Source organism: Miscanthus floridulus, chromosome 14 (assembly GCF_019320115.1).
Source record: "Miscanthus floridulus cultivar M001 chromosome 14, ASM1932011v1, whole genome shotgun sequence".
NCBI classification, from domain to species: domain Eukaryota; kingdom Viridiplantae; phylum Streptophyta; class Magnoliopsida; order Poales; family Poaceae; genus Miscanthus; species Miscanthus floridulus.
In genome coordinates this window covers 82,030,810-82,056,266 of record NC_089593.1, presented here as the reverse complement: position 1 = coordinate 82,056,266, position 25,457 = coordinate 82,030,810, and the positions used below count along the sequence as shown (strand labels likewise).

Genomic DNA, 25,457 nt, shown 5'->3' with positions numbered 1-25,457 from the left:
TTCCTATTTTCCATCTAAAACCCATTTTCGCTGCAAAAGCTGCCCACATTAAGCCTTTGAAAAACTGTGAGGCCCCTAATGTCGAACTATAAAAGATATTGGGTCCCTCTGTGTTGTATTTGTGGTCACCTCCACAACCTTTTTTTTATCATCACCAGAATAATCTTTCTGCTATACTCATGTACATGTATCAGGGGCTTGTATTTACTGAAGCAATAGTAGACCAGCCCAACAAGGTGGGTCATCAGCCTTTTCTACCGAAGCAATTCTGGAATTTTCTGAGTACAGTGAGGTCTCAGACAATGCGGAGATACTCAGATAAACCAAGCAGTGAACCATAAAAGATTGTCTGCACATCCAGTCTGCAAGAAAAAATCAATCAATAGACTAATGTACCAGTTCCTGCTATTCTGAAAACAAATCTACATTTGTGTTATGGATACAAGTACAAGAAGAGGCCAGGATATCACAATTCTTGACACACAACTTCTTCTGTTCCTAGACTAGAGAGTACAAGCACTGAGAAAAATTGCCTCATGCTTGTACCTAACAAATTGGCAGCTGGGGATGGACTGGAATCAAGAGTCATCAATCTTTCTTCACCCGATTCCTTGCTGCTCTGGCGGAGCTTGAACGCTCTGACTGAGAGAACATGATGAAAACATGCATAACGCCAGTCGCCAGTGCCAATCCAGCAGCAAAGAGGATAATGCCTTTCCACGTTGACAAGAGTTGAGTCCACTGTAAGAATCTGTAGGCACCATACAGAAGGAGGCATGACCAAGACAGAACAACCTGCACTACCAGCAGGAACAGAATTAAGCAGCTGCAAGATAATAGCGAATTTTTTAAGGGCGACACAGGACAAAGTTGAAGGGGTATGTTTACAAGATATTCTCATAGCAAAATAGTCAAGTGACAAAGTGATGTGCCTAAATAATCTGCAATGTGATCTTTTATCAAGCACATTTGATACATTAAGGGAATTGAGCTCATTCTGTTATAGGAATAACAAAAGCTTTCGACATGAAATGAGGTACTCCCTCCGTTCCATTTTATAGGCGTGGTTTAGAATGAAACGGTCTCCTAAGTTATACATGACCATTCATTTACTTTACATTATATTGTTAATGCTTATAAACTTATGATTATTTGATAGTACAGTTGCTTACATCTAAATGTATCAAGTTTATTTTATAATAGTTAAAAATTGTTAGCCAAATTATTGGCCAAAGATTTTTTAAGTTTGAATCTTGATATGCGTGTGCACCTTATAAAGGAAATGGAGGTAGTACTCTTTTCTCGAACACACATGAAATGAAGTACTAGTAGCAGTGATTTAGCAAAGTCACAAAGGTGTGTTGCCATTATCATATCAAACTATGCCACTTTTTCTATCACAAGAAATTTTTTCTCGAACGTGCCGTGTAGCACGTATTTCATTAAAAGGAAGTAGACAACACCGAACCAAACAACAAACGGCTCAACACTAGGTAACCAAAGGTTCCCTAGGCGAGGAGAAGGAAGAAAAACAGAAGTGAAAAAACTAAAGAAAACTACGACGAAGCCCGGCTACTACCACAAGAGGAACTAAAAGCAACAACGGGCTAAGGTACAGCGAGCTAGTAAACTAGGCCATAGGCAACGATTGGACAACCTAGATATTAGGCAAGTCTATATGTGTTTAGCCATGATTAGCACCTTCTATGTATACCTGATTGTATTCCTTGTATACCCAGCCATATTGGCTATATATATGAAGGTCACCCCCCCATATTGGGTGAGAGGTGTGTCTCTCTACATGGTATCAGCCTATTAGATCCTGTTTTTCCTCCTCCTTCCTCCTGTGCTCTCTCCCTGCTCGCGAGTTCTTCCTGCTCGCGCAGCAGCAGCCCACCGCGCGCGTCTTCCTCGCGCCCATCCACCCTCACCGGCTGTTCTCCTCTCACCCTCATCTCCGATGGCCTCTTCATCCTCCTCGGCAACTAGTGCCGGCACCCTGCCCGCGACAGGCACTCCCACCATGCCTGCCATGACCTCTGGCGCTGCTGCCCCGATTGTGGCTCACAACTACGCCACAGTCAATGTCAAGTTCCACATCCCTTTCACGCTGGACCTGCAATCCAACTATTCCAAGTGGGCGTTCTTCTTCAAGTCGCTGTGCGGCAAGTTCGGCCTTCGCTCGCACATCGACGGCTCTGCTCCTCGTCCTGATGATCCTCAGTGGGACGTCGCGGAGTGCTGCGTCCGCGGCTGGATCTCCGGCTCCGTCGACGACTCCGTCCTCGACCTCGCCATGGACGGTGCCGATCCCACCGCCCGTGATCTATGGGTAGCCATTGAAGGGATCTTCCGCGCCAACCAGGAGCCCCGCGCCATCTTCCTCCTCAATGAATTCCACTCCATGGTGCAAGGTGACAGCACCATCTCGGCGTACTGCCAGCGGCTGAAGATCAAGGCCGCCGCTCTTCGCGACGTCGGGCACCCTGTCCAAGACTCACAGCTCGTCCTCGCCCTCCTTCGCGGCCTCAATCCTCGCTTCTCCAACACCACCGACGACATCGCTAACTCCGCTGTTCTTCCCACATTCGCGAGGGCTCATGACATGCTGGCCCTCAAGGAGCTTCGTCTCGCCAATGACGAAAAGACGGTCGCCAACACCGCTCTTCTCACCAACGTCGGCTCTGGCTGCACCAGCCCGGGCGGGTGTCGTGCTCTCGCTGCCACAGCCACCTCTGGAGGTACACACAACCCACATGTGACCGGCTACGGCAACACTAAGGGCGGCGGCGGTGGCAACAGCAGCGGCAGCAAGAACAAGGGCAAGGGCCGGCGCTGGAACAGCGGCTCTGCGCCGCAGCGAGGCGGCGTTGGCCAAACTGGTCAATACCGCCCCATGGGCCCCTGGTTTTGCTACAATCCATCGGCGCCCCAGGGTCCTCCTTCGGCACAGCAGCAGGCCGGCTGGCGTCCAGGCGTGCTTGGCGCCCCTCCTCCTCAGGCTCATACGGCCTTGGCGCCTCCACAGCCTCCCACGACATTTGCGCCGCTCCACGTCTCTCCACCAACTCCCATGTGGAACCAGGACGGTCTCGTCGCTGCCCTCAATCAGATGCATCTCCAGGGACAGCATCCCTGGGTCCTGGATTCCGGCGCCTCCTCCCACATGAGCTCCTCGGATGGTATACTCCTCTCTCGTCACCCTCCTCCTCATTCTTCCATTACAGTCGGCAATGGTGCACATCTTCCTGTTTCCTGTCGTGGCCGGTCTGTTCTTCATACACCATCATCCAATTTTCATCTTAATAATGTCTTAGTTGTCCCATCTCTAGTTTGCAATCTTCTATCTATCCGTCAATTTACTAGGGACAACAACTGCTCTATAGAATTTGACGCTCTTGGTTTTTCTGTCAAAGATATCCCGACCCGACACGTGATGCTTCGCTGCAATAGTGCTGGTGATCTTTACACCTTCCCTGCTGCATCTTCCGCTCCACACGCCAACATTGCCGCCTCCACCGACCTCTAGTATCACCGTCTTGGTCATCCCGGCTCCGTCACCATTGACATTCTTCGTCATAATGCGTCCATCAGCTGTAATAAATTAGAGCAGTTGCTATGTCATTCCTGTCAGCTTGGCAAACATGTGCGCCTCCCTTTTTCAGATTCCAGTTCACATACTTCTATGCCATTTGAACTTGTTCACTGTGATGTATGGACATCCCCGGTTGCAAGTGTCTCCGGGTATCAATATTATCTAGTTTTACTTGATGATTATACTCATTTTTGTTGGACTTTTCCACTCATTCGCAAATCTGAAGTCTCCACACATATTGCAAATTTTTGCAATTATGTCCACACTCAATTCAGCCTTGCCATCAAGGCTGTCCAAACCGACAATGGCACTGAGTTCGTCAACCACACCCTCCATACTCTCTTTGCTTCTCGTGGTATTCATTTACGCCTCTCGTGTCCATGTACCTCCCCACAAAATGGCAAAGCTGAACGTCTTCTTCGCACTTTAAACAACATCAGTCGCACAATGCTCCTCCATGCACACATGCCTCCTCAGTACTGGGCTGAGGCGCTCGCCACAGCCACATATCTTCTGAACAGGCGTCCATGCTCCGCTGTTAGCCACGGCATTCCATATACTCTCCTCCACAACAAACCTCCCAAGTATTCCCACATACGTGTCTTTGGGTGTCTATGTTATCCAAACTTGTCCGCCACGGCTCGCCACAAACTCTCTCCTCGCTCCACAGCATGTGTCTTCCTCGGCTATCCATCTTCCCACAAGGGGTACCGCTATCTCGACATGGCCACTAAGCGCGTCATCATCTCTCGCCATGTGGTCTTCGATGAGACTTGTTTTTCCTTCGGGCTTTACCCCTCCAGGTCCTCGCACAGCGACCTGGATTTTTTGATTGCAGGAACTACAGTGCCGGTGCGTCCTGCATCCTTGCCATCTGCTGCTGGGTCGCCACCTTCCAGTTCCATTGAGGAGCTGACCGACGACCCCGCCATCCTGTTCCACGGCCCTGTACTTCCTGCCGCTTCACCAGCAGCAACTCCAGCAGCTCCATCACCTGCTACTTCTCCAGCGGCAGCACCTCCGTTTCCAGTGGCTGCACCTCCAGCGGCTGTCCTGCGGGACATCCGCTTCGTCTACAGTAGGCGTCCCCGGGGGCCTGACGGCTCCTCTACAGCACAAGGCTCGGCTCCAGCACTGCTCAGCCGCCTCCTGCCTCTGTCTAGCAGGCTCCTGCTCCTATACAGCCGGCGGCTGCTCCTGTCCAGCAGCCAACGACGTCTGCAGCTCCTTCGGCACCTCCCGTCCAGCCGGAACGCCGCATTACACGGACCTAGTCCGGGGCCATACCGGTTATGCGGTATGTTGGCCTCTCTGCGACGATCACTCCGTCTCCACTTCCCTCCAGCTACCGTGGCGGTTTGGCTGATCCAAACTGGCACGCGGCAATGGCTGAGGAGTACCAGGCGCTCATCGACAACGGAACATGGCGCCTCGTACCCCGCCCACCCGGCGCCAATGTGGTCACCGGCAAGTGGATCTTCAAGCACAAGTACCACTCCGATGGTACCCTCGCTCGTCACAAGGCTCGCTGGGTGGTTCATGGCTTCTCTCAGCGCCACGGCATCGACTACGATGAAACCTTCAGCCCGGTGGTCAAACCAGCCACCATCCGGACTGTCCTCAGCATTGCTGCCTCCCGCGCCTGGCCCATTCATCAGCTCGATGTCAAGAACGCTTTCCTCCATGGTCATCTGGAGGAGACCGTCTACTGCCAGCAGCCCCCAGGCTTCGTCGATCCTGAGCTTCCTGATCATGTGTGCCTGTTGCAGCGCTCCCTCTACGGCCTGAAGCAGGCTCCACGAGCCTGGTACTAGCAATTTGCGACATATATTCGCCAGCTCGGCTTCGTCGCCTCGGCCTCCGACACCTCCCTCTTTGTCTACAAAGACGGGACCAGTATCGCCTACCTGCTTCTGTACGTCGATGACATCGTCCTCACTGCGTCCTCGACGGCCCTGCTACAACAGATCATTTGGCGCCTCCACTCTGAGTTCGCCATGACTGACCTGGGTGCACTCCATCACTTTCTCGGCATCTCCGTCACTCGCTCCACCGACGGGCTGTTCTTATCACAGCGACAGTACGCCGTTGAGCTCCTTCAACGCGCCGACATGGCTGAGTGTCACTCTACAACGACACCTGTTGACACTCATGCCAAGCTATCTGCCACCGCTGGTGCCCCTGTTGCTGATCCGTCCGCGTACCGGAGTCTTGCTGGTGCACTCCAGTACCTCACGCTGACCCGTCCTGACTTGGCATACGCCGTCCAACAGGTGTGCCTCTTTATGCATGATCCCCGCGAGCCGCATCTCTCGATGATCAAGCGGATTCTACGCTACCTGAAGGGCACTCTCTCCTCCGGCCTCCACATTGGTGTCGGCCCTGTTCAGTCACTGGTCGCCTATTCCGATGCCGACTGGGCTGGCTGCCCCGACTCTCGGCGCTCAACTTCCAGCTAGTGTGTCTACCTCGGCGACAATCTAATCTCCTGGTCCTCCAAGCGCCAGACCACGGTCTCCCGCTCCAGTGCCGAAGCTGAGTACCGTGCTGTTGCTCATGTGGTGGCAGAGTGTTGCTGGCTGCGCCAGCTCCTGCAGGAGCTCCATGTTCCTCTTGCTTCGGCGACGGTTGTCTACTGCGACAATGTCAGCGCTGTCTACATGACAACCAATCCAGTTCATCATCGCCGAACGAAGCACATTGAGATTGATATTCACTTCGTCCGTGAGAAGGTCGCCTTGGGCCAAGTTCGGGTCCTTCATGTGCCGTCCTCTCACCAGTTCGCAGACATTATGACCAAGGGTCTTCCTGTACAGTTATTTACTGAATTTAGGTCCAGTCTTTGCGTCCGGGATCCTCCCGCTTAGACTGCGGGCGGGTATTAGGCAAGTCTATGTGTGTTTAGCCATGATTAGCACCTTCTATGTATACCTGATTGTATTCCTTGTATACCCAGCCATATTGGCTATATATATGAAGGTCACCCCCCCATATTGGATGAGAGGTGTGTCTCTCTACACTAGAGCGGGTACCCCAAGGTAGGCTAAACCTTGAGGTCAACCCCCTCCACCAGCTGGATGCCCTCAATCGCGCAGCCTGCCGGGAAGAGCATCCTGATCGCCTCGCGCTTGGACTCCGAGAGAGGCTCGCCGAATAGGGCCATGTACTTATCGAAATCGCTCTCCGCATCTGCCTGCGGCGCCTGGTCCTGCTGGCGGAGTCCCCATTTTGCCATTATCACGTTCTGGGCTTGCACGGTCGGGTTGGAGGCTCTGCATCTGCTCTTGGCCGCAAGCCTCTCGCTACGACGTGGCGGTGAGAATGTGCATTCAACCGCACGACGCCTCCTAGGAACACAGAGACGTGGAGGTTCGACCATTTACTATTTAAGGTATGTTTACTATTTACTATCCTAACAGGGCATCTGTCCATTTACTATTTTGATTTCTTTAATAACTGTGATGGATAATGCTAATCCATAACATGATGAATTGAACTCTTAGTCAAGTATTTACCAGCAAAGATTTCATTGGACGACCAATTTGTCTAATTTCTTCATCAAAAGTACCAGTTGATATATGCTTGTCCAATAAAGCATCCTGTCATAGAAAAATAGTAATTAACAAATCAGCCAATTTGTGGAACCTTCAAATGTGACATCTTACATGCTCATAGTTTCACCAAGTAGTCAAATACCTTTGCCACAAAGATGTCCTTACACCATTTTGAAACATCTTCATCGGATTTAGGCATATCACTCATTGCATGGCGTTTTATGCGAACATGAACCTACAATGAAAATTGTGGATACGTAACTATACTTGACATCAGAAAGATATCCATTTTATCCAATCAAAGTTTCCATGATCAAAATCAGCAGCATCTCAGCAATTCGAGTCTACAGAAGTTGAAACACTTACTACTGATGATTGTCCCTTGAGAATACGCAGCATTGTTGGTGCAGGTGAATCTTTAGGGATTATCACTGTTGTATCATAGATAGCTGGGACAAAATCACGCATAATACCTACTGCTGATACAAATCCCTGATATTGGCACACAGAAAAGAGCTGTCAACACATCATAACTTTCAGAAAGGAAAGTTAAAAAAAAAACAAGAGATCAAATTTGCACAAAATGTATAATGCATCACACCAAAAACTACGAAATATTGTATTTGACCCTTGCAAGAAGTTTCTTCCATCTGAGTTCTGACCTCAATAAGCAATTAGCAGAAAAAGATAAGCACAGCTGATCAACTAAGGCTAGAATGGAAACTAAAATATATAAGAATTTCACATAAAGCTGCATCACATAGGGGAAGGAAATTGCCGATGTTTGGGAGAGACCTTTAACATTTCACATGCAACACTGGAAACTTCCATGGCAGAATACAAAATTTCAGCCAGGAAGCAGCAAAAATGCAAACCTTGGTCCGCGGAATCAACACATTTCTAGGGGCTGGCAAACCCTGTGAGGCTGCATATTCTTGACCTGCTAGAAGTTTTGCTGGTGTAAACCGTGTACCCTCAACAAAAAGGGCAAGCCAGAATGATCTGGGGAAGTCCTTCAATCTTTTGAGACCCCACTGAATTAAAAGAGTATAAATATCATTTAATTACTGTGAACAGAAAGGTGTCAACTGTCAAGTGTCATATCAAGTAAGGTTGAAAATACTTTAAGTGTCTTTTCGTCCTTTGCCCAACTTCTCTCCAGAAATAGATATTCAGCAAACCACATAGACCAGCTAATAACCTACAATAGTTTATCAGAATAAGAAGAGACACAGATGCATGCAGTCCCTTATGGTAAGATAATACGGAGTGTGTTCAAACCTTAGTTATTCAGTACTCAAGAGTAGACCAAGCCCTATTCAGGAATCATAACTCCAGTATTATTCACTTTGTGTTATTACATCCTTCAAGTTTATTTAGTACCTATCGTTTCAACAATTGAGCCTAGACTAATTTTCAAGAAAAACTTGAAGATTATACATAGTTTCGTGTTGCTATCATTCAAGCATGACTAAACATGTAACATTAAAGCCAATTAGTATGTTCAACAAATCAATTATCAGGCTGTTAGCCGGTTCTTGCTCACAAATGAATTGGAATGTGCCTGTTTGTGGGTTCCTCATACGTTCAGTAAGAAAAAAAAATTCGACCACAGGGGGGAAGACAGCCCCTGGGCATTGAAATAAGAAGCTGTACCAGGATTCGAACGCGGACCAGCAAGGGGATACCCCCGAGCATACTGCTCTAACCAGTATAAATCGTGAGAAGCTGGTATAAGTTCAGTAAGAAAACTTTCTAGTATATCTTCAATTTTGATATCTCTTCTTATATAGAACTTTGTTGGTCAGGAACCAAGCAATATGGATGATCATCTACTCTTCTTAGAGATTTTGTTGCTTTGCTTGAGACTTTGGCACCAGGGATGATCTTATAGATATTTTCTCGAACACAATCTTATAGATATTTATAGGAAATCATTCTTTGCTCCATGGATAACCATGAGGTCACCAAACTAATGATGAAAGGGAAATACCATGTACAATGAAGCACTATGCCTGATAAGTTTACAAGTCCATGTGTATCCCAGATCTTATTTTATTTGTCCCCCTTTCTTACATTACTTGACACAGATTTGCAGAAATAAACTGGAATTACAAGTAATACAGAACTAAACATGAGACAGCATACCATCATAGAAATGTATGAGCAAACTTACAGGAAGGAACTTTGAAGATTTCTTCACGATAGCTAGTGTGCTTCCAAGACATCCTGAACGCTGGTCACCAAATCAACCCAACTCTTGTCACAATGAGTTAGTAATAAAACTGCTAGTTCCAAGAAAAATATTTAATGAGAAAAAATAATCACCTGTGCCAAAATCCATCCAATAAGCCAATCAATGTCGCTCTGGTGATTTGATATGATAAAGGCATGCTCTTTTCCTATTGAATTCTTCAAATGATACTAATAAGAATCCATCCTTTTTTGAACAACGCTTTAAAATCAATGCTCAATGCTCACGTGAAAATTTTGGAACTCAACTCCATACCCATTAGCTGATAAGTTTCTTGATCTGCATGCAATTGTACCTGCAGAATTTGAATGGAATGATTGAAACCAGGGAACATATTAAGAATGTGAAACTAAATATTTCACAAAGATCCCAAACAAATTAAGATTTTCTGCCGAGAAATCTAAAGTGTCTCTGACCCTCTAGCCCAAATATAGGAACTTTTCCTGACTCCTCTGGGAATTAAACTTTTTCCTTGTGAAATTCCTTGTGCAAAAATGGCCTTAGTTCTTTTTAAAAGGTTGAGAAGAAACACTTTGCATTGCCAACCAAGCAAGCAGTTCAGTTGTTTCTGTGTGGGTATGGGAGCGGCTGGAAGTTGGGGTGGACAGAAGGGTGGTTAATAGTTTTGATCTTGGATTGGCCGAAATTTAATCTTAGCTACAAGTTCCTTCTTGTCCAAACTGGCCATGCTGAGGAGCCACCTCAAACAATGTCAGCAACTCCAATTCCATTGCATGCCACCATTTGGTCAAACCCCTGTGTCCCTGTGTCCCTCCCTCCCTCACTTAATGTTATTGTTATATAATATGATCTTGTACAAAAAGGTTAAGAAGAACAATATAACTGAACAAGACGCAGAGCAAACTCATCAGGCACCCAAATTTCACTTAACCAAGCTAGACAAGCAAATGCGCTACTTAAATTGTAGAGACTTGCCATTTTAGAAAAGAACAAAAAGAATGTTGACTTCAATCATGTATAGTGTTAGCCCTCTCTTGTCTTGATGGTGACCAGCCCACCCAAACCCCCAATACTCCACTCTTTTTTTTCTCAAACAAGCATGAGAAGTGCGCATCATTATATTAAGAAGAAAGGAGTCTAGATGACTCTTAAAACCCTTATAGGGGCAAAGAAGTTACAAAAAGGATTCACCAACAAAGCTTAACCACAACCAGCGACCATGAGTGAAACAACTAAGGCCACACGCTACCGAGCCCTTTGACTCTCACCTTACACCATAACATTGCCTCATCTCTAATATCCCCAAGATGGCAGCAAGATTAGGAGAAGTCCTCTCGAAAATGCAGCCATTCCTATGTTTCCAAATTCACTATGCCACTAACACAACCAAAGAGTTGAAGCCCTTGCGAGATAAATTGGGAACCCACTGTAAAGCATGACACCACCATTCTGTAGTTCTCCAAGCCAGGAGCTAAGTGCTGCAGCCCAACTATTGATAGCACTGAAAACCACACTCCTTACAAACACACAAGAAGTGAGTAAATGTTGCACCGTCTCTTCCACTTGATCGCACAATGGGCAGCACTCTGGGTGATCAAGTCCACGACGGGACAAACGATCAGTTATCCAACAATGGTTCAAGGAGGCCAACGAAACAAATAATTTGCATCAAGGTGGAGCCCAGGTCTTCCACATTTCCCTCCATGGCCCAAATTCCACTGATCGTCATTGTCATGCCAGATTGCCTCGTTGCCAAGTGGACCATTCAAAGGCCTCATTGCCAAGTGGAACATTCGATCAAAGGCATACTACCAAGCTTCATCAGTCGAGTAGTTAGACAATAAGCCAATGTATTCGTCTTAATGTTGCTATTTTTTTTTTCTCAAATATGCAAGTGAGCTTGAACTCCACTTATGTTGTCTCAACATAGCAGGTCCCAAGCCCTGGTAAAGGAGGAGGGTTGTGATAGGCTTGGCGAGCCAACGTTAAATCTAGCCATTCTAATGGAGATGAAACCCGAAAGAAAATCGTTGGGGCGTAACCCTCTTAGCGACGAGCCATATCGGAACCCGAGTATGGTGTTAAATGGGCAAGGGCCGGGTCGGCATCCCCTTGGTGACGCGCCGTGTAGTGATCTGGGCATGGTGTCAAGTGAGCAAGGATCGGGTCGTCGCTTCCTTAGTGGCGCGCTACATCGGCGCCCGGGTGTAGTGAAAAATGAGCAAGGGTCTTCACATCTAAGTCGAGGGGTGCGAAGGGTAAGGAAAATAGTCGAACCAACTAGGATCCGTTTAGGTAGTTGGAATGTAGGGTCGCTTACAGGTAAGTTAAGAGAATTAGTTGATACCGCGACTAGGAAGCGTGTAAATATATTATGCATTCAAGAGACTAAATGGAAGGGTCATAAGGCGAAGGAGGTGGACAATACAGGTTTCAAGCTTTGGTACACAGGAACAGTCGCGAATAGAAATGGAGTAGGAGTTTTGATTGATAAGAGCCTCAAGAATGGTGTGGTGGGAGTGAGAAGGCAAGGAGATAGGATTATCTTAGTCAAGCTTGTCGTTGGTGATATGGTCTTGAACGTAATTAGTGCGTATGCCCCCCAAAGTAGGCCTTGACGAGAGTGCTAAGAGACAGTTCTGGGAAGACTTAGATGGCCTGATTAGAGCTGTACCTAGTAGTGAGAAGCTTTTTATAGGAGAAAATCTTAATTGGCATGTAGGTACTACAAGCGCAGGTTTCGAGGCAGTTCATGGAGGTTTTGGATATGGTAGTAGGAATCAGGAGGGAGAGGAAGTTCTGAACTTCGCGGTAGCTTTTGACCTGATGATAGCCAACACTTTCTTTAGAAAGAGAGAATCTCATCTAGTGACCTTCAGTAGCGGACAACACTTTAGCCAGATTGACTTTGTCCTCGCAAGAAGAAAGGACAAACGAGCATGCTTGGGTTGTAAGGTGATACCAGGGGAGTGTGTTGTTTCTCAACATAAGCTTTTGGTGGCAGACTTTCGTTTTCAGGTCCGTGCCCGTAGGGATTAAAAGCTAAGATTGAAAGAACAAAGTGGTGGAAACTGAAAAGGAAGACGTCAGAGGTATTCAGGGAAAGGGTTGTCAAAGAGGGCTCTTGGAAGGAAGAAGAGGACATAAACAATATGTGGAAGAAGATGACAACCAACATTCGAAAGGTGGCCTCAGAGATGTGCGGAGTAACCAAAGGAAGTGGAGGCGAGGCTAAAGATACTTGGTGGTGGAACGAGGAAGTCCAAAGGGCTATTAAGGAGAAGAAAGAATGTTATAGATGCTTGTATCATGACAGGAGTGTGGACAACATAGAGAAGTACAAGGTGGCAAAGAAGACTGCAAAGCGAGCTGTAAGTGTGGCAAAGGGTAAAGCATACGAGGATCTTTACCAACATTTGAGTACAAAGGAAGGAGAGAAAGACATTTATAGGATGTCTAGGGTTCGTGAGAGAAAGACAGGGACTTCAACCAAGTTAAGTGCATTAAGAATGAAAAGGAGCATCTCTTGGTGAAGGAGGATGAGATCCGACATCGATGACAAAAGTATTTTGACAAATTGTTCAATGGTGAAAATATGGACACAACGTTTCAGTTGGATGACTCTTTTGATGACACCAATAGACGCTTTGTGCGGAGAATCCAAGAATCTGAGGTCAGAGAGACGTTGAAAAGGATGAAAGGAGGTAAGGCGATGGGACTGGATGGTATCCCAATCGAGGTGTGAAGATGCCTCGGGGATATAGCTATAGTATGGCTAAACAAACTGTTCAACCATATTTTTTGATCGAACAAGATGCCTGACGAGTGGAGAAGTATATTGGTACCGATCTACAAGATAAAGGGGATATTCAAAGTTGTACTAATTACCTGGGAAATTAAGTTAATGAGCCATACTATGAAGCTATGGGAGAGAGTTATCGAGCATCGCTTGAGAGCAATAACGCGGGTCTCTATGAACCAATTTGGTATCATGCCCGGAAGGTCAACCATGGAAGCCATTTTCTTAATAAGACAAGTTATGGAGCGGTATAGGGAGAAGAAGAAGGACCTACACAGGGTTTTTATTGACTTGGAGAAGGCTTATGATAAAATACCAAGGAATGTTATGTGGTGGGCTTTGGACAAACATAAAGTCCCAACGAAGTACGTCGGACTCATTAAGGACATGTAAAACAATGTTGTGACTAGTGTTTGAACAACTGATGAAGACACGGATGACTTCCCGATTAGGATAGGACTACATTAAGGGTCAATTTTGAGCCCTTATTAGTTTGCCTTAGTGATTGATGAGGTCACAAGGGACATACAAGGGGACATCCCTTGGTGTATGCTTTTCGTGGACGATGTAGTGCTAGTTGATGAAAGCCGGACATGAGTGAATCAGAAACTGGAGTAATGGCGGGAGACTTTGAAGTCCAAAGGTTTTAGACCCAGTAGAAGTAAAACTGAGTATATGCGATGTGACTTCGGCACTACTACTCGGGAGGAGGAAGATATTAGTTTGGAAAGTCAAGTAGTGCCTAGGAAGGATACATTTCGATATTTAGGATCAATGCTACAGAGAGACGGGGATATTGATGAAGATGTTAGCCATAGAATTAAAGCAGGGTGGATGAAGTGGCGCCAAGCATCTGGTGTCCTATGTGACAAAAGGGTACCACAGAAGCTAAAAGGCAAGTTTTATAGGACGGCGATTAGATCTGCTATGTTGTATGGTGCAAAATGTTGGCCTACGAAAAGACGACATGTTCAACAGATAAGTGTCGCGGAAATGTGTATGTTGCGTTGGATTTGCGGTCATACAAGAATGGATCGAGTTCGAAACGATGATATACATGATAGATTGGGGGTAGCACCAATTAAATAAAAGCTTGTCCAACACCGGTTGAGATGGTTTGGACATGTCCAACGGTGACCTCCAGAGACACCGGTGCGTAGTGGAATCCTAAGCCAGGATAGTAACGTGAAGAGAGGCAAAGGAAGACCGAAGTTGACTTGAGTAGAGACAATAAAATGAGACTTGAAAGGATGGAATATACCTAAAAACTTAGCCTTAGATAGGAGTGCTTGGAAGACAGCTATTCACGTGCCTGAACCTTAATTGCTTCTGCTGGGTTTCAACTCTAGCCTACCCAACTTGTTTGAGACTTAAAGGCTTTGTTGTTGTTGTTGTTGTTGATGCAAGTGAGCTTGACATCATTGCATTAAGAACCTAATAATTAACACATCACACTACAACTTCAAACCAATAAGCCAACGACAACTTTAAAACCAGTATGAGGGACCATGTAGCACAAATGAAGAAACAAAATAATATTGAAGTTTGTTTTCCTTTGGCCAATTGAAATGCATCAGAGCTCTATGCAGAAAAGAACCTGACTTTCGATTGCTCAAGTTTATGTTTCTTAAATTACCTTAACACCAGCCCACCAGTCCACAAGCCAGATTAGCTGAAGCCATAGCAGCTCGACTGAATCTGTTGATCCGACGATACAAGCTCTTCGATAATGGCCTTACAGACACGAACAATATAGCCTGCAATGTGTTGTAAGCGGAAGATAAGACCAAGGCAGTGGTGATTCGAGTACGCAATTAATGGATCAGAGAAGTAAGTTTGCCCATTTAGCTAGGCCAGAAAGTAACAAAAAAAATAGCCAAATGTTGGACAGTTTCCCAATTAAACAGCTGAACCGAAAGCATTGCAGCAGATCAGACCATTGGGAAAAACAAAGCGCCAAAAAACAAACGCAGTTAAAAAAGAATCAAAACAATCAACGGGAACTTCCCCCAGCAAATCAGCGCAAAGAGCCTCCAGCTAGAGAAGAGCGAAAATCGTATAAATTTACAGATTAAGAAACAATCATAGCGACCGAACAGATTCAGATCACCACAGGAAACCCCGAAATTATTAGTAAAAATAATTACTGAATTAGAGGTGGCTTAGCCCGGGGCGGCTGAGATCACCTGGATTCCGTTGACGATGAGGCCGGAAAGGAGGAAGAGGAGCCCGAGCGGGAGCACGACGAGCACCAGGGGATCACCATGGCCGCCGCCGCCGCCGCACCGGCCACGTCTCCTCTCTTGTTGGCCCTGTTCCCGGATTACGAGAAAAGCACAGGGGTAAACAGAAAAGATATGCTTATGTGATCGTGTGGATGACTAGCGATTAGCCTATCTTCGATAACCCCACCTAAAATACAAGACATATTTGTACTTTGACTAACGTTACATATAAAATATTTAATATTTATTTAGCATCTTCTTCAACAACAAGACCTAAAAGAGAATTCTTTCCATAAATAGATTTTCAGGAGAAAGAATACCCATATTTGGGTTATGTCTCTCAGGTAACCAAAAATAGGTCTCCTATATAAGTAATCTATTGAAGACTAATTTTAGGTTCCTCACTACCCATTTTAAATTTGAGTCTCTTGCTAGAGAGAGTCTTACTCCAACCCCACAGATGCAATTCTCGTTTGTATAAAGAGTTGAAAAAAAATAAATTTGAGCAAATTTACACCGAGTGAATATCACCAGTTATAAAATTTATTTTATAATAAACCTATTTAGAGATATTAATGTTAATATATTTTTCACATGATTAAACTTAATTTTTTTACTCGTTCTAAACTTAGAATTATATTTTTTTGGGAAGGAGTGATATTTAATCATTTGTTGTTATTATAATGAATGATGCTATAGCTTGGGACCGTTTGACCTTTAATTTTGAGGAATTAAAATCTACTTAATAGATTATATTATTTGGCTTGTAATTTGATATTTCATAACTTTCTCAAACTCACAAATAAGTCTATTTCAAATTTACAAGGTAGGAGATGGAGATGGATTCTATAGATCATTATTCTATAATTCTACTCTCTAACTGATAGCACACTCTTCAACTCATTTTCCTACAATAAAAATATAACATATAAGTACGTCCTTTATATGCCTAACAATAAATATACAAATATATTTCATATACATCAATATTAGCTTAATTAATCTATGTCTAAATTATAATTATTAGAATGAATTCGATTTTAAGGATCCAAACGGCCTTCAGATAAAACACATCACCACTTTTTGCTATTTTTTATGACGAGGCTCAACAACTCCACTTGTCAATGTGAATTAAAGACAAAAAGATAAAATTGTCCCTGCTCTATTGAAAGTGTATCTAGGCCTTAGGTGGATTTTGGTGAATTGAGTGATAACACAATTAAGGGACTAACAATATTCATAAGATTTTATAGGTGTTTAGCCTATATTGGTCCCGTTCGCTGGTCTGAAACTTGGCTGAAACTGGCTGAAAAACATTGTTCTAACTGAATTGTTGTGAGAGAAAAATACTGTTCCGGCTGAAAAAAGAAGTCGAATAAGCCGAATATGAGATAAGCCGAACAATGCCATTGATTATTGTGTGATGGACTCATATTATGTGTTGTGTCACTATTAATGAAAATTGAGTCCAAGGTTCACTATTATTAAGATGTATGAACTGTCAAGCAAGTGTGTTATCAAATAAATGAGACAAGGGGATCGATCTCATCCGTAAAGCTTGCAAGAACAAAACAAAGATATGGTATTCATGCTTATGGTTGGTTTGTCAATGCTTGTGTGGCTTATTAATGGAGTTTATTAAAATATAAAATAAAAACAATCTGATTCAAGCAGAAGACAACAATACAAATGAAATGGCATTCATTATATGCTTATTGTTGGTTCGAAGCAAGATGTGACTCGATGACTTCATAGAGTGAAGATAGCAAGGGAAGGGCTTCAAGATACTAAACGAGGGCGAAAGGCAAGCGATGGCTTGGCGACTGAAGGATCTGGCTAGGGCGAAGAGGAGAGTACTTGCATTGAGTTGATGTACTAATCAAACTATAGAAAGTCATGTTGATGTGGAAGATCAAATCATTATTGAATCAATAGATGGAAGTGACTTGAAGCCTATGGTTGAAATTCAAATGTGAATTGGTTGAGTCACATGCACAAGGTTGGCACGCCAAAAGTATAAGAGCATCTCCAAGAGATTAGCCGAAAGGACTAGCCAAATTTACATATTTAGCTACTTTCTAAAATAGAGTTAACAAAAAAAATATTAGAGTACTCCAACAGACTATGTAAAACTAAGAGCATCTCCAAAAGACTTTCTAAATCTCACTCTCTAAATCATCATTTGGAGAGTCACGTAAAAGTTGCTTTCTATATCTTTTCACTCTCCAACAGTCTTTGTATATCTCATGCGCACTCTAGAGAGTCATTCTCGTCTTCTATTTTGGGTAGCGAGAAATCTAAAATATAAGATGGCTATATTGGGATAACCATTTAGAAAAGCTATTGGAGGGTAGTTTTTCACCAAAATCTCTATCATAACATTTAGGAAGGATTTGGAGAGTCCCTTGGAGTTGCTCTAAGAGGTTGGATGGCTAGTGAGATAGGCTATCCAAAAGTAGAGAGCGAATGAGGTGGGATGGAGAGCTAAATTTGAAGAGTCATTTACCAAATCTATTTGTCGGTGTTTTGAACCACCAACTAGTAAATTTGTGTTTGCGCGTCTGGCCCAGATGATGTGCTCGGAGAACACAAGGGTTTATACTAATTTGGGCGGAATGTCTCTATGTCCAGTTTGAGGCTGCTCGTGTTACCGGCACTTGTTTGTAGTAGGGGTTACAAATGGGCAAGAGAGGGAGAAGGTCCCAAGTCTCTGATGGAAGGATCGAATAGAGTTGAGTCTAGTTGAACTCCCGGAACCGTTCAGCATTGAGCCATGCCCTTTGTGGGGCGTCCTGCTTCCCCTTTTTTAGTTGAAGGGGAAGGCGTAGGTTACACGAGAGAAAGAGAGAGAGAGAGAGAGAGAGAGAGAAAAGCGAGGAGGAAGAAGGCCTTCGGGGTCGCGGCGCCCTTCATCTCCTTTATGTGGGTCCTGCCGATCCTATAGATGATGACGGGGATGGCTCCACATCATGACCCTATTCATCACTGGCACTATACATGGGCGTCGTCAGCCGGTCGTGGTGCTCCATTTCGTCCCGGCGGGCGGTATGGTTAGCAGATACCCCTATCGGAAGTCGTATGGGGATTAGGTAGCATAGCGCCGGCACGCCCGACACTGTTGGTGACATGAGTCCTCAGGTATGGCCTGTCGTGGCTGTAGGTCACGTCAAGACGTGCCTACTCCCTTTCTTGTGTCAAAGTTTGACTCTAGGTTCGTACTCTTAGACCCGTAGTGGTTGAAAGCGGTACGGACCCCCATCGAGCGAGGCGGAATCCCCCTTCGAGGGGTCTGGCGAGGCAAAGTCCATGCCCGAGGGGTCAGGCGAGACGGAGCCCGCACCCTCAGGGTCAGACGTGATGGAGCCCATACCTTCGGGGTTGGGCGAGACCAAAATATGCTCTTGACCATCCGGACGAGTTAGCGTTCACGACCATCAACTTTCTTCTTTCAGGTATTCCTAATACTGATACCCGACAGTAGCCCCCGAGCATGCGAAGGAGTAGGATACTCCTTTGAAGGCTTTTTTTAGATGGAAGGATTCTAAGGGTCTTGATCTCCCTTTGCGGGCCACAAGATGTCTTGGTAGGGTCATGATTCCTTTTCATCGCATTCGGATTCTTCGGGAGCGTGCAACTATGGGATCCGATTGATCTGTCATTGACATGCGACTGCATACTCAGTCTCCTTGTGAGTCCAACTTCCCCCGAGCCTCTGCTCATAGCAGGGGTCCAATCGAGGGGTTAGCTCATCTTGTGGTCGTCCTCTCTCAAGCTTTTTTTCGATAAAAATGGAGGGGCTGAGCCCTGCCATGTTTCCTCGATGGACAAATCATGGTGCTCGGCTAGTCCGAGTGGGGCCCTAGCTTCCTGTTCGTGGGGGTCCAGCATGGGTCAGCTGGTGACCGACTCTAGATTCCTAACAGCCAGTCTATATGGTTCTCGGGTCCGTTCGACCGGTCCCAAGGGCTCATTGCCTTTCTTTGAGGAAAAACCATCAACCGTGCTTTGGCCAAGTCTCAAACATGCATCGGGATGCCGTGGCACTCGTGCACCCGGGTGTTGGCCGCTAGTGGGACCATCCTTAACCACCCATCACTCTAAAGGTGCCCTGGAGCAGTTGTGAACCCATCGATGGACCAACCTTCGAACTCCTGGGCCTTAATGGGCCATGGGAGCATTTTCAGCTCCGTATCCCTCCTTACATGTGGTGGTTTTTGGTCCATCGAGGGGGCGAACAGTCGTCCGACGCACCCTTCGAGGGGGCACCCGGGGGTGGGTGCACACGACTCTCGGAGAGGTGAAGTGACGAGGAGCGGTCGGCACATCGATCGAGGTGGACGGTTTGCCTCTCGCTCCACCTTTCCCTATAACTTGGGGTTTCTCCCTTCTTCTTTGATGATGTTGACTAGGCCCGATCTTTCGAAAGGTATGATAGCGTCGATTGGTGGAGACTCGACGTTCACAATCTAGGCTTCGAACCAAGACTGATTCGGACCCCCCGCAACTATTACACCACTGCTCCATTAGTTATCAACCACGCGAACGTGATTGACCTCGCCGAGAAGGCTTTCCTGCAAGCGAATCGAGAACACAAGCAAGAACGGGATGAACGCAATCTGAAATTGCAAATAAATATGAGGTTTATGAAAATAAGAAGGAGTTCAAGTCTTTATTCGAAAGGACTAATCGCCACAGGCGAACAAGATCAAGAACTGGGGCCCTGGTTCACAGCAAGCGGCCTTGGCGGCGACAGTTGCAGCAAAACGACGTCTGTTTCACGAGGAAATCAAGAACTAAACAAAACCCAAACCTTAAGAAGAGCGACAACTGCTATTTATAGAGTCTTGGGCATCACCCCCCTAGACACGCCCCCTAATGGGCCCAAACACGATACACGGTTCAACGGACCAAAAGATGGTGTCGCAGCACCCTGACAGATTCTAGATACTGACTTGTTTTGACAATTCCCATTGATTCCGAAGGGCTTTTGATGTGAGACCAATTGAGTTGGCTTCCTTATCAAATTAGCTTTCCAACCGTATATGGATTGTCGAAAACGGAGTCCGGATGCGTCCTAGGTGATCAGTTTAAGGCAGACTGGTCCTGAAACCCGAGACAGACTCGAACTTGAGTTGCTTTGGGCCTCCACCTCGGGGACTCGAACCGAATTAGCCTCGGACCTCCTTCTTGCTTAGGACACCCTCGCTGATCTCCTTGGTCTCCATATGGTTCTCCAAGCATGGACATATGTATAGAGGTCATGTCCTCATCATCCTCCCTTTCTTGATGAAAAGCCGTCCTCGGCGTCAATTTTGTTTGAAGTCGATCCTGCACAACATGAGGACAAACGAGGTTTTCAAAATAATGGGAATGGACAATGTTGTGAGAAAGAATATGACCACATGTCCAGGTTTGTAGCATGTCTTGTCCTACAGACATATAGTCTGCTCGATTGAAATACACATGATCTTTACCAATACTATCCTGCAAAAGATTAGTACTAACAAGAAATATATGCTCCCTTTCTTTGGATTTCACTTGTGTTCGAAAAGCAAAACTAGAGGAATATGCCATAACAACAATGTTGATTTTACTATCCTCTAGTTGATCATTAATTTGCGGGTTAAGTCCAATTTACACTCTCCAACTTGCAGCAAAGTTCGGATTTCAACCTCGAACTTCAAAACCGGACAACTTTGGCCCTCCAACTCTCGAAAAAGTTCAACTTTCAACCTTCTGGGCGGTTTTGCGGGTGAACAGTAACTTTTGATATTTTCGAGAGCGCCGAAATTTTATATTATTTTTTCGAGCATCTTAATGTCCTCAAATGAAAAAACTCAAAACTACAAAGTTGTAGATCTCATCGAGGTCTACAATTTATATATAAAAATTATCTTCATCCAACGTCGTATTGAAGGGTTTTCTATTTTTTTGAAATTTGAGTCTCATCACGCGATAAAATATGGTGCTAAAATTTTATATTATTTTTTCGAGCATCTTACTGTCCTCAAATGAAAAAACTCAAAACTACAAAGTTGTAGATCTCATCGAGCTCTACAATTTATATTTAAAAGTTATCTTCATCCGATATCGTATTGAAGGGTTTTCTATTTTTTGAAATTTGAGTCTCATCACGCGTGAAACAATTTTGTCGCGTGATGAGACTCAAATTTCAAAAAATAGAAAACCCTTCAATATGATGTCGGATGAAGATAATTTTTATATGTAAATTGTAGACCTCGATGAGATCTACAACTTTGTAGTTTTGAGTTTTTTCATTTGAGGACAGTAAGATGTTCGAAAAAATAATATAAAATTTCAGCACCATATTTTATCGCGTGATGAGACTCAAATTTCAAAAAATAGAAAACCCTTCAATACGATGTTGGATGAAGATAATTTTTATATGTAAATTGTAGACCTCGATGAGATCTACAACTTTGTAGTTTTGAGTTTTTTCATTTGAGAACGTTAAGATGCTCGAAAAAATAATATAAAATTTCAATGCTCTCGAAAATATTAAAAGTTACTGTTCACCCACAAAACCGCCCAGAAGGTTGAAAGTTGAACTTTTTTGAGAGTTGGAGGGCCAAAGTTGTCCGGTTTTGAAGTTCGAGGTTGAAATCCGAACTTTGCTGCAAGTTGGAGGGTGTAAATTGGACTTAACCCTTAATTTGCACAACTAAAGGAGAATTTGGATTTGTACAAATGTAAACTCGTTGTATCAAATATTGTCCTTGGTTGTTATATTTACCAAAAACATTATATGTATGTCTAGAGAATCATGGCAAATCAGCATATGCATAAAATTTCTCCTCTAAAGAACTAAGATTACACGGAACATCAAATTCAATGTAACCCAAAATATTTAAAGAAGACAACAATTTTAGCTCATCAACTTCACTAGCATTATGAATAACAAGTCTATTTTCAGCACAAGTGCTCATTTTCAGCAGACATATAGCGTGATCATTCTTCAATGATTGCATGGATATAACATAAATATCATCATGCAAGTCATCTTCGTCACAAGAAACATCAAGCAAATCATCTTGTGACAAAGGTAAATCAAGCGAATGCTCCACTAAAATTTGCTCTATCATAGCATAATTGGTGGAAAAATTCAGCACATTAAGAGAACTCTCACCTTCTGTGAGTTTAGCATCATGGGCATTACCTTTGCTCTCATGTTCAGTAGGGGTAATAGTTGATGGTTCTGAATTTTCACATGAGGCTGTGAGCTTCTCATTTTCTATCACGTCATCCTCGCTCTTTTCTACATTGTCCTGCAAAAGGTTAGGCATAGCAGGAGAAATAACAACAGACTCTTCCTCTAAATGGTGCACCTCATCATATGAAGTCAAAACAGGAGGTGGATTAACAAAGGTTTCTCGCATAAGAAGTTTCATATCATTCCAAGTTTGAGGCTTATCAGAAGGATCTAAAGACTCCCACCAAGATAAAATAGAATGTCGCAAAACACTAACTGCATTTTTACCTTCCTCCTTGGACACATAAAGCGAGTAGCAAATATGTTATCGATGGTAATTTCTCACTCCATGTACTCATCAGCACCTATACCATCATAAGTCGGTGGATACAAATAACCTGTCATTGTTAGAAGACAGCAAAAGACAACATAAAAGTATTATCCCTACCAACTACTTAGGTTGTGGACAAGGAAAAACAAGGCACTCAACTCTCCAGTGTTATACCACGGTCTTACAAGTGTTCTTACCAAAGCAACAGGCGGTGCAATCGGTCGGTGACTGTGATACCGTTGTAGCTTGAGTATAACAGTTGCAAGGTGAACCTATACTTGGTTAGAAGAAAGTGGAGCTTGGACAGGCACAATATAGTAGCAAGGAATAGCAAAATTCATAACTGAATAGCAAAGCTGAATAAGTATCCCAAGTACTTGTCTTAGTTGCTGGCCTACTCACGTTTCAAGTACCAGATGTATCAAGTGATGTGAAACAGCAAGAATATGATTAGGAACAACGTAGAAATCAGCACATGCAAACACAGCTCAAATGGCGCTCTCTATGTGCTCCTCTAGATATTGTTCCATTTTTGCCCCTCTCTTTTTCTCTATTTTTAGGCTGTCGTTGTTTTTTTGGGATTCTTTGACTTTTTATTTTTATTTTTTTTGATATTTTTTCTTTACTTAGGAGCATAAAAGAAGTAACCACAGAAAATATGAGCTTAAACAAGTGAAAGATGTGGCCTATGGAATTTCTAGAAGACGTGCTCGAAATCAACAAAAACCTTGTGACCACAAAAAGAGGATCTTGTGACCACTTTTTGACCAAAATAAAAATCTCCGACCCCAACAAGGCAGGGGATGGACGGATCTGAAATTTTTTTGATCAATTTTGATATATGGAACGTCGAAATCCGAGTTCGTATGCAAAAACTAGACCAGTTTTAAGAACGGACTCCGAATTAGAGGACAAAACGAGAACAATGCGCGCAAAATTGGTCACGACAGCAAGGATTTGATGGAAACAGTGAAGACAAGTGCAACAAATAAGATGGCGTGGACTAGAGTTTGATGAATACAAAGGAAACTCAACAAGACTTGGAGATGTTCATGGATTATGATGAAAAACAAAGGGGAAAACACAAACTGGACTAAAAAACGATATAAAACCAGCAACAAGAACTTGACCTAGGGCACAAACTCAACAACTCAAAACAGAGACGAAATTGCACGGCACAATGAGGCTATAGGACAGGGAATATGTGACGATGTATATTTTTTTGGCTTTTTGTGGACTATAGGTAATGCAAAAACAGTAACAATCTAAAGGGGAGAACAAAGTTATACCTAACGGGCAACAAGGTCTCTGATACCACTTGATGTAGACTAGGCCCGATCTTTCAAAAGGTATGATAACGTCGATTGGTGGAGACTCGACGTTCACAATCTAGGCTTCGAACCAAGACTGATTCGGACCTCCACAACTGTTACACCACTGCTCCGTTGGTTATCAGCCACGCGAACGTGATTGACCTCGCCGAGAACGCTTTCCTGCAAGCGAATCGAGAACACAAGCAAGAACGGGATGAACGTAATCTGAAATTGCAAATAAATATGAGGCTTATGAAAATAAGAAGGAGTTCAAGTCTTTATTTGAAAGGACTAATCGCCACAGGCGAACAAGATCAAGAACTGGGGCCCTAGTTCACAACAAGCGGACTTGGCGGCGACAGTTGCAGCAAAACAATGTCTGTTTCACGAGGAAATCAAGAACTAAACAAAACCCAAACCTTAAGGAGAACGACGGCTGCTATTTATAGAGTCTTGGGCGTCACCCCCCTGGACGCGCCCCCTAATGGGCCCAAACACGATACACGGTCCAACGGACCAAAAGATGGTGTCGCAGCACCCTGATAGATTCTGGATGCTAACTTGTTTCGATGATTCTATTGATTTCGAAGGGATTTTGACATGAGACCAATTGGGTTGGCTTCCTTATCAAATTAGCTTTCCAACCATATGTGGATCGTCGAAAATGGAGTCCGGATGCGTCCTGGGTGACCAGTTTAAGGCAGACTGGTCCTGAAACCCGAGACAGACTCGAACTTGAGTTGCTTTGGGCCTCCACCTCGGGGACTCGAACCGAATTAGCCTCGGACCTCCATCTTGCTTAGGACACCCTCGCTGATCTCCTTGGTCTCCATATGGTTCTCCAAGCATGGACATATGTATAGAGGTCATGTCCTCATCATTTGATATGCCTAACCGTAGCCTTGTCCTCTTTGCTTCTCTACTGCAAGCACTCGGATCTCTTGCTCTCGCACTTCCATCGCCGACAAAGTTCTCGTTCCTCCACCCTTGCTTCCCATGGAGTCATGGTATCGCTCCAACATCACCCACACGCACATGGAGGGCCTCGTCAAACGTGGTCTTCTCCATGGGAGAACCAAGGCAGTGGAGTGGCTCGTGCCCAGTCATGAGGAGGTGCCGGCACCACCCGACAGCTACGTCGTGTCCTTTGTACCCTTTCATGAGCATGGACTCACGATTCCTCCCCACCCGTTCTTCCAGGGACTGCTGCACCAT

At 44.6% G+C, this 25,457-nt stretch overlaps 1 pseudogene; it reads right to left on the bottom strand.

The window, feature by feature from the left end:
- Window positions 1-457: 457 nt before the first annotated feature.
- LOC136503869 (1-acyl-sn-glycerol-3-phosphate acyltransferase PLS1-like) lies at window positions 458-25,457 on the bottom strand (annotated as a pseudogene).